Source organism: Pseudophryne corroboree, chromosome 6, assembly GCF_028390025.1.
Source record: "Pseudophryne corroboree isolate aPseCor3 chromosome 6, aPseCor3.hap2, whole genome shotgun sequence".
NCBI lineage: Eukaryota > Metazoa > Chordata > Amphibia > Anura > Myobatrachidae > Pseudophryne > Pseudophryne corroboree.
In genome coordinates, this window is record NC_086449.1 from 500,020,686 (window position 1) to 500,031,136 (window position 10,451).

At 42.0% G+C, this 10,451-nt stretch overlaps 1 pseudogene; it reads left to right on the plus strand.

The window, feature by feature from the left end:
• The first annotated feature begins 10,046 nt into the window (after positions 1-10,046).
• LOC134937580 (5S ribosomal RNA) lies at positions 10,047-10,165 on the plus strand (annotated as a pseudogene).
• Positions 10,166-10,451: the final 286 nt, after the last annotated feature.

Sequence of the window (10,451 nt, forward strand, 5' to 3'; positions counted from 1 at the left end):
ATCCTGGAACAGATAAAACCACCTTTTTTGAGAGTCTGGATACAGATGCGTCAACAATGGGCGGGTTTTCCCATTTTTTTCTATCCTCCACAGGGAAAGGAAATGCCACCAGGTTTCTTTTTAGGGATCTGGAATTTTTTCTCAGGGGTTTCCCATGCTTTTTCAAAAATAGCATTTAATTATTTTGATGCAGGGATGGTTAGTGAGGCTTTCTTATTTTCAGTAAAGTAAGCCTCTTCAACCTGCACAGGTGTTTTATCAGTAATATTCAACACATCCCTAATGGCCTCTATCATCAACTGAGAGATGCTGCAAGAGATGCTGCCCCCCTCAACACATCCCCATCACCGTCCTCAGTGTCAGAATCGGTATCCATGTCATCTTGCATAATCTGTGCAAGAGCACATTTTTGGGAATATACAGCGGGGGGCCCTGAGATAACAGAACTGGACCAGACTGCCATAGAGCTCTGTAAAGCTTGACTTGCAGACTGTCTCTGTGCAACCCTAGTAGAAATCTGAAAATCATAGTTTTGATAGAGGATAACCACTCAGGCTCCCTTGCTAATATCTGTGCTAAACCAGAGCAATCCTGATTACATGGAATGTGATCATCCTGAGAGGACATATCCTCTGCAGCATATGACACAGAGTCCCTGGACATAGCTTAATGGAGACCACAGACACTCCACACACACAAAGGGGAGGGCAGACAGAGTTTCACCCCCCAGAATGGCAAGAGAGACACAGAGATTGGAGCCTACCCACACACAGCGCTTTTAAGGTAAAGGGAGACCCCCAACTAGCGCTGACTGTGCACCTTAATAGGTTACACAGGCTGTATACAGCCTCCTTCCCCTTCTACAACTCCCTGGTACCGTGAGAGATAGCTGGAGTCGTTCTGGAGGGACTTGCTCTTCACTGACAGCTGTGTCCAGGCAGGAAAATGGCGCTGAACGCTGCTGGGTCCACTCTGAGGAGAAGCTCCGCCCCCAAAATGGTGCTGTCTTCCCACTCTTCATAGAATTATATTGGCCTGAGGAATTATGCTGGCAGAGATCCCGGGACCCCGACAGGCTGTGTGACTAGTGTAGGGAGAGGACGCTGGCTCAGGGCGCCCCCCACAGTGCCACACTATGTATCGCTGAGCCCCGGAACGCAGTTAGTACTGCGCTCCATACACTGTTGCCGACATCTTCACATTGGCCCCCCGCTTCTAAGGGGGGGTCGGTGACTCACTCGCCATAAATCTTCTGGCTCTGTAAGGGGGTGGCGGCATGCTGCTGGGGTGAGCGATCCCCTGTGGCGGGGAACGTTCGATCCCCTCAGGGGCTCAGTATCCTGTTAGCGGAGATAGTGGCTCAGACCCTGCAGGGCGGACACTACTCCCCTCCTTAGTCCCACGAAGCAGGGAGGCTGCTGGCAACAGTGTTCTAATATTTGGAAAAAGCATCCTTTTGGTCCTCACTGTTATCATTAACCTTTTCAAAATTGGAAATTGCAAAGACACTCAGCAACCTCTGAGGATATTAGTGTGTGAAGTGTGCGGTCGCCTCAGGATCTATTCCCACTCTATGGGTGTCGTGGACACCCACAACTGGGAATAGCCCCTGTGAACCGGTATTCCGGTTGTCGGAATTCCAGCATCTGTATCGTGACCGCCGGGATACCGACACCCGGAAAATTGATTGCTGCTTCCATAAATTTTCAGGGCTGGTTTTCCATCCCAATCCGCCCCTGCAGTATTGTTTTTTTGTGGTCAAGGTGATACTCTGTGATTTATGTGCGCAGCTTTTTGAGGAATGCTTGTGAAGGTTCTTTTTAGAATTTGATCAATACATCACGTGTCTATCATTCTGGATAAATATTTTCAAGAAACAATCTCTCCATGGAAAAAAACACGCACAGATATCAAATAAATTGGCACTCTATGCTGAAACAGTAACCGGATACCAGGGTGACTTTTACAGCACTTTGTAATGTGTCATTATTCATAAGGATGCATCTGTTGAGTATCAATGTGGCTTATAGGGATCTGATCATTTTAACGCTCTGCTTTATTTTCTCTAGTAAGACAATATTTGCATGTCATTATATAGAATGTTTATGGGAGGTTTTTGAAATGACGGAAAATTAAATTAATGACATTCATTTATTATATATATATGTTTTATATTATGTTATTATACACAAATGTTTTTCTTTATTGTTGTAATGTACATGTTTGTCCTAAAAAATATAGTTCTATTAATATTTTGTTCATCAAGATGAAATGCTGAAAACACAGTAATATTATCTGAAATTATCTTTATACTCCTATATTAGTAAACAATTCATCACACAGACACATTAAACATTCTGGCATTTATATGTATTGTGATTATTGAAAAATATTTTATTTTATGACTCATAAAATATTTATCCATGAGTCAATTAAGAAATAACAGATGGCATCATAACAGGAAACTACCTCCAGTTTTATACGATGTCTGATTTACTGGCACATCATTCCAGTGCTCCATTTAACATTGTTCATCTAAAACGGATTGAAAAATCGCTTGACTAAATTAATGATACAGTAGTTCCTTCCATATAACTAATAATTACTGACTTGATTATTTGCAAAACTAAACCTTAAAATGGAGAAATTAAGTCAGTTCAGTCCTACAACATATCTGAAAATGAACAGATAACCAGCTTCTATTAGTAATACTAATAATATTGTAAGTTGTGCATCTGATTGTAGGTGCTGTACAAATGAAGCACACATTATATATTTGAAATTGAATCTTCCACTCCCTTGTAGATCTAATACAATCCCATCATGCTTTAAGGTGGGTACACACTGGCCGATACATCGGCCGTTCTCTTGAACGGCCGATATATCGCGAGTCCGTCGGCCAGTGTGTACGGGCGATATGTCTGTGAACTTTGTTGTTCACAGCCATATCGTGTCAGCCCCGCAGCACAGCCGACGGGCAATATATCTACCGATATATTGGCACGTAGCTGTGTGTGTACGGGCGGTCGGCCGACTGCCTGTACACATGCTGTGGCAGCTGGCGGTGATTGACAGCTGAACTGGGCGGGCGTGTGCACACGCCCGCCCAGTTCATGACGTCAGTCCCCGACGGATCGGGCAGTGTGTATGCGCAACACACTGCCCGGTCCATCAATAGATATATCTGCCAATCAGTTGATCGGCAGATATATCTATCAGTGTGTACCCACCTTTAGGGCCATTTAAAAATTATAGGCAGACCTATTTTTATCAACTATGTCTCCAGGAAATTACTCTGGTTATTGTGGGGTCTATTCATGTACATCACGAAAACTGATTTGTTACTTATCACTATACATCACATAGGTTTGATGCGATGTATAGCTTTTATAAGTTGCTATTTATTGTATACCCAACTTTCCGTAGATGAAATGCGGTATCTTGGGCTCCAGCGATGCTGTCTTCATCCGTAGGTCCCCCCCTGTGGTGATGGATTCAGTCAGCAGATCCCTCTGCACATGTCCAGCTCCTGTGGTACTGGGATGCTGCAGTGGTTGCTGGGAGGTCAGGGGGCGGAGCTAATGCCAGGTGCCAGGCAGACAGCAGGGAAGAATTGCGCTTCCCTGCCGTTTCTGCACCGATGTTGAGGCCGAAACTGTACTCCATAGAGAAGCGGAATGCAGAGCTTTCCGTTCCTTCATGAATCGCACTCATCATACTAAAGTATGGTGATGCAATTCAGGCACGGAACAGAGGGCCGCTGGAGAAGTCAAGGACTTCTCCGCTGCAACTTGCGCCATGAATAGCACGAAGCAGAGAAAAGTCCTGTTTAACGCAAAATAGGGCTTTTCTCTGCTACATGAATAGACCCCTGTGTGAGAAAGGCAGTGATTTCTGATACATGTTTGGCAGGGATAACAGTTGTTGCTCAACTAGAGAAAGTTATGTGAGGCACTATGGTTAATGTAATGTTACCATGAAAGTCTTCAATACTGATAAGTAAATTCAAAGTAAGTGTCTCTCACATCAAGTGGTCTGTGACAGTCATGTAGTCTTCTATTTGACACATGCCACTTGATAACATATCTCTAGCTAAGTGGATAGTTGGTACAACATTATTTCCAAGGAAACTCATTACTTTGGCTTTCACATCCTGGTATAACTTTCCTAGCATGCACTGATTCTTCTGGGGAATGATGGGTTACATTAGTGGAGTCAGTTTGCATTTGATGAAATGATACAGGACTACCACTGGTCCTAATGGTGAGGCCAACTGGCGGTGAAGATTGCATGCGGTATCTATCCATGCTGATGGAAGCTGATCTTGTACATGATTTGTCTGTTTTGGATGAAACACTTGCGTGATTACACAAAAAATAAGATTAGAGAGGAGGTGCCTAGATATACACGGTCGAGTCACATTATTATGACCACCAGCTAATAGCCAAAGTAACCGCCGTGTGCAGCACGGGCAGCAGCTAGACGGGCTAAGCTGTCATTTTATACACACATCTGGTAGCCCCCAGATTCATTTTGCTATAGTATCAAAACTGCTACTAATAAAATCGCACGCGTTAGGCCCCCTTTATATGCAGCCTTGCTGCGTGTGTAGGCAGTCTAGCGCCATGTTTCTTGTCATAGGAAACGCAGGTGACATCATCCGGCCGCCCCAAAAATAGCCATGGCACGCCCAGGTGACATCATCCGGCCGCCCCAAAAATAGCCATGGCACGCCCATGTTTCTTGTCACAGGAAACGTCACGCCTGTGTTTCTTGCACCACTCCTCACCGACACCGCATCGCCACCCCCAACCGCCCACCGCCAGTCAATCACATTGCGTTTGCACCTTCCAGGATGCAATTACATTGTGATCATCCGTGAGTGCAGGATGCGATCGCTGCGTAGACAGACAAGGAATGGTGATTTGTGATTTTGCAAATTACAGATCAACTCTGAATATTATAGTATAATGTTGTAATTTCAAAATTTATGTACCAGAGTAAGATATTTCGGAGTCCAATTTATTGATTGTTTGGGTCCGGGGTAACCTTTCAGGACCCATCTTTCCCAACTTCATATAGAAATCTAATGTTATATACTGTAGCTCTTCATGGCTCAGGTATAATACAATTTGATGTAATACCCAGGATTCCCAGTGTTGGTTCTGTCTTCTGTAAGAGGCAGGAAGGTTAGCTCAAGAAGGGCTCTTTAAATTATCATGCTTTCTATAAATCAATTTTGACTTGAATGAACTGTCCTCAAGCTTGTGGTCATAATTTAAAATCATTGGTTCATTGGTTGTGGCTTGGGATTGGTACAAACGTTAACTGAAAATAGCAGTGAGGATAAAGGGACTGAGTATTTATCAAATACCAGAAATACATTTTCAATGTAACTATATGATATTATATTAGCTATACTACATACAGTATTTGTAACATCTACAGTGTTTTGTTTTTGTTTTTTATTTGGAATACAGGTTAAGTTTCCATATCCAAAATTCTTAAGACCAAAAGTATGGATTTTGGATTTTTCCATATTTTGGAATATTTTTTATACCATAATGACGTTTTTGGGGATGGAACCCAAGTCTACACATAAATTCATGTATGTTTCATATTAACCTTATACACATAGGGCCTAATTCAGACCTGATCACAGCAGCAAATTTGTTAGCTAATGGGCAAAACCAGGGTCCTGATTCAGATCTGATCATATATGTGCTAAATTTAGCACATCTACGATCATTTACTCTGACATGCGGTAGGACGCCCAGCACAGGGCTAGTCCATCCCGCATGTCAGGCCCTGCAAGGGTGCAGAGCCGGCCCTAGGCATAGGCAAACTAGGCAATTGCCTAGGGCATCTGGTATGCTTAGGGGCACAAGCAGCTTCTGCTGATTCAAATGATATGCGGCATGCCTATATTCTGTGTGTAGCATTTCGTATGCAGATACAGCCACAGTCGCACACAGTATATAGGCATGCCGCATATCATTTTAATCAGCAGAAGCTGCTTGTGCATCCTAGCTACATAGCAATGCAAATAAGATGCATTTTCATAAAAAAACAGGCACCTGTCATTAGCAGAGCTGCCAGCTGACTTACGCCAGTAACTATATGTGTCATTATGTGTATAAGGTCATTAATAATGTGTAACATATGTGTAAGGGGCACTATGTGTGTCATTGTGTGTACAAGGGCACTAATAATGTGCGGCATATGTGTAAGGGACATTGGTGGTCATTCCGAGTTGTTCGCTAGGTAATTTTCTTCGCATGGCAGCGATTTTCCGCTAACTGCGCATGCGCAATGTTTGCACTGCGACTGCGCCAAGTAAATTTGCTATGAAGATTGGTATTTTACTCACGGCATTATGAGGTTTTTTCTTCGTTCTGGAGATCGGAGTGTGATTGACAGGAAGTGGGTGTTTCTGGGCGGAAACTGGCCGTTTTATGGGAGTGTGTGAAAAAACGCTACCGTTTCTGGGAAAAACGCGGGAGTGGCTGGAGAAACGGAGGAGTGTCTGGGCGAACACTGGGTGTGTTTGTGTCGTCAAACCAGGAATGACAAGCACTGAACTGATCGCACTGGAAGAGTAAGTCTCGAGCTACTCAGAATCTCTCGTTCGCAATTTTGATAAGCTAAGATTCACTCCCAGTAGGCGGCGGCTTAGCGTGTGCAATGCTGCTAAAAGCAGCTTGCGAGCGAACAACTCGGAATGAGGGCCATTATGTGTATCATTATGTGTATAAGGAAATAATAGAAAGGGCACTACTTTGTGGCGTAATGTATAGAAAGGGCACTACTGTGTGGTCTAATGTGAATAAAGAGCAATATGGTGTGGTGTAATGTGAATAAGGAGCAATTCAGTATGATGTTATGTGAATGAGGGGCACTACTGTGAGGAGTAACGTATATAAGGTAAAATGGTACTACTGTGTGATGTAATGTGAATAAGGGACACTATCGCATGATAAATTGTGAATAAAGTTGCACTACTGTGAGGCATAATTTGAATTGGGGGTACTATTGTGTGGCCATGCCCCTTGCCAGCAAAAACACATACCTTTTTTGGCTGTGCGCCGAATGTGCTCACTGTTCTTATTTAAATTACAGGGGGTAGGGGAAAAAAAAAGGACTGCTATGGGTGGGGGGTGATGGTGCTGGGAAAGGGGTGCAGGGTCAGAGGCGGAACTAGCGGTGGTGCTAGGGGGCACCAGCCAAAATCTTGCCTAGGGCATCATATTGGTTAGTGCCGGCTCTGCAAGGGTGCAAAAGCATCACACAGCGGCGATGCTTTCGCACCCGGAGAGTAGCTCCCTGCCAGCGCAGCTCCTGTGTGCTGGCAGACGGCTACTCGCTGCAACCCAGGTAGCAGCGGCTCCATGTGACAACATGCAGTCACCGCGGCCCAGCCCCGCAATGGTCCGGATTCCCCTGCATTGTCCGGACCGTGCTCCGCCAAACAGGCAAAGGTGATCGCAGCATTGAGATGCTATTAGCATCTCACTGCGCTCCCGAGTTGCGCACGCACAGTGCGCCTGCTGCTCAAGCGCATTCCACAAAGGAATTCAGACTGCGATCGCTGCCACTGCAGTGATCCAGTCTGAATTACCCCCCAAGTGCACTGCAGGGGGGGGGGGGGGGGGGGGCAGATATACCATGTGCAGACTGAGAGATAGATTTGGGTGGGGTGTGTTCAAACTGAAATCTGAATTGCAGTGTAAAAATAAAGCAGCCAGTATTTTCCCTGCACAGAAACAAAATAACCCACCCAAATCTAACTCTCTGCACATGTTATATCTGCCACACTTGCAGTGCACAAGGTTTTGCCCATTAGCTAACAAATTTGCTGCTGCGAGCAGGTATAAATTAGGCCCATTGCCTGAAGGTAATTGTATACAATATTTGTAATTATTTTGTGCATAAAACAAAGTTTGTGTACATGAACCATCAGAAAGCAAAGTTGTCACTATCTTAGATGCATTCAAATAATGTGGACGTTGGAATATTTTGGATATTAAATTTTATTGTAATAACAATAATAATAGTTATTGATGACAGAGATACATACTTATATTTTTATTATGTTTTACTGTCACTAAAATGTAGCTTGATAATCCTAATTCTATTATTATTATTATTATTATTATTATTATTATCAGTTTGGCAGTTCAGTATGCAACAATGCTAGTCCTATGACTCTTGAATCAAAAAACTTTGTATATTCCTGATATGTAATATAGTTGTACAGGTAAAGTATATGTGAATTAACATGAGCTATATATGTAATTAATTTTAATATTCATTGTGGATTTTTAGAATTGAACCTTGAGTCTAAATTTTTTGTACAACTAACATGAATTCATCTGCTTTCATGAAAACAATAATTAATAAAACTATTATGAAAATTTTCTCCACTCCTTGATGTATGACTTGTAATCCCATTGGGTTTTCATTCTATTTACAAAGTGTCTTGTTAGTCTCTAAGGTTATTTGGTTTTAAGTACCCAAAAGTAGATTCTATCTAATATTTATAGACAATTTTGTTCTATATCACCTTTGGGAGGAGGAAAAAGTCTCAATTTAATCGATTTATTCTTTATCATTTCCTAAATAAGAAAACAAAGGGAAAGAAAAGAAAGACTCTTTGTTGGGGCACACTTGGACAGATAAATAGTATTAAAATATAACTTTTAATCATTATTCACATAAAATAGTATACACACAGACAGACAAAACAAGGGGGAATGAAGTCTTCTACAGTGTCAATTTTGATTCCAGGTCTTCCAATATTTGACACTAAACTTCTCCTTGTATTGAGTCACATATGTTTGAGTGCACCTCAGGTGAAATATTAAAAACAAAAATTAGTAATTGATATCATTACAAGCGCACTGCACATAAAAAGTACCAGTATGGGTTTGGATCCCTAATGATGTGCTCTATGATGCTTTCTATCTTGGTAAGTTAGTCTACTGATGATCCTACCTAAGTATTAATATGATGCTATGTGAAGAAATAACCGACTCCTGCTGCTCTAAAAGGACAGGGGTAGAAAAAACTAGTTAGGTTGAGAACTAGTTGCTTTCTAATTCTAATTTACTGCACCTGGTGGTCTCCCATCCAAGTACTGATCAGGCCTATCACTGCTTTGCTTCCAAGATCGGATGAGATTGGGCATAGCTAGTGAAGTATGGCAGTATTACTCCAATTCAACAAATGAGAGAGTATGGTTTATGACTTAGATACCAAATGAAGTACTTCTGCTGTCCATTTAGAACTGCACAGGGCCTATGTTACTGCTGCATTGCAGAGGGCTAATTACCTGGCAATGTATGAGAAAGTACTTTAGGTAATCAGATGATAGATAGAATAGGGTAAGGTACCCACACTTTTGCTGTCCACTGTGTTATAAAATTACATTGAACAGTGGATGAGAGAGAGTGGGTACTATTGCCTACTGAAGAAAATAGAAGAATGAATAGATATAGAGTAATAATGACACAGGGGAGATATAATGAAGATATATATTGGCATCAAATGAGGTAAGTATATGGGTATATCAGTTACCCAGGTAAAGATTTTACATTAAAACATATGAATGAACGAGATTGCAGTATAGGTGATCACTAGTTTAGTCCAGTTCTAGGATTGCATAGTACAACTGGCTGGATCTAAAAAAAAAAACAGTATGCTATTATAAATGGTACTTGTTACCTATTAGGACATTAATTAAATATATGGAGCTGTAAATGCTTTTAAAAATATTTTAAAAAATTAATTTTTAAGAGGTTGGATAATTGGCTCCAATAAGCAGAGTGAAAAACAGTAGGTACAGTAGATGGCAGTAAACAGTAATAATGTAAGATAAAGCTCACAATGGGCAGATAAAATACCAAGAGAGATGTATGTGTGGGCCAGACTGTGCACTCTCTGGCGCCACTGTAGTCACAGACAGCCGTTTCACCAATGGGTGGCTTGTTCACTGTGAATCTCATTCATTCAATGAAAACCATACTCTCTCATTTTTTGAATTGGAGTAATACTGCCCTACTTTACTAGCTACGCCCAATCTCATCCGATCATGGAAGCAAAGCAGTGATAGGCCTGACCAGTACTTGGATGGGAGACCACCTTGGAATATCAGGTGCAGTAAATAATTCAATCTATCAAACAAAAAGCAGAAGTGGTGGAGAAGCCTATGACCAATACCTCTACTCTGTAACTATTTCCCTCTTTTTTATGGTTCTTTGATTGAGCACAGGGGTTTAGCTATTAGAAAACAACTAGTTCTCAACCTAACTAGTTTTTTCTACCCCTGTCCTTTTGGAGCGGCAGGAGTCTGTTATTTCTTCACATAGCATCATATTAACACTTAGGTAGGATCATCAGTAGACTAACTTACCAAGAGAGAAAGCATCATAGAGCACATCATTAGGGATCCA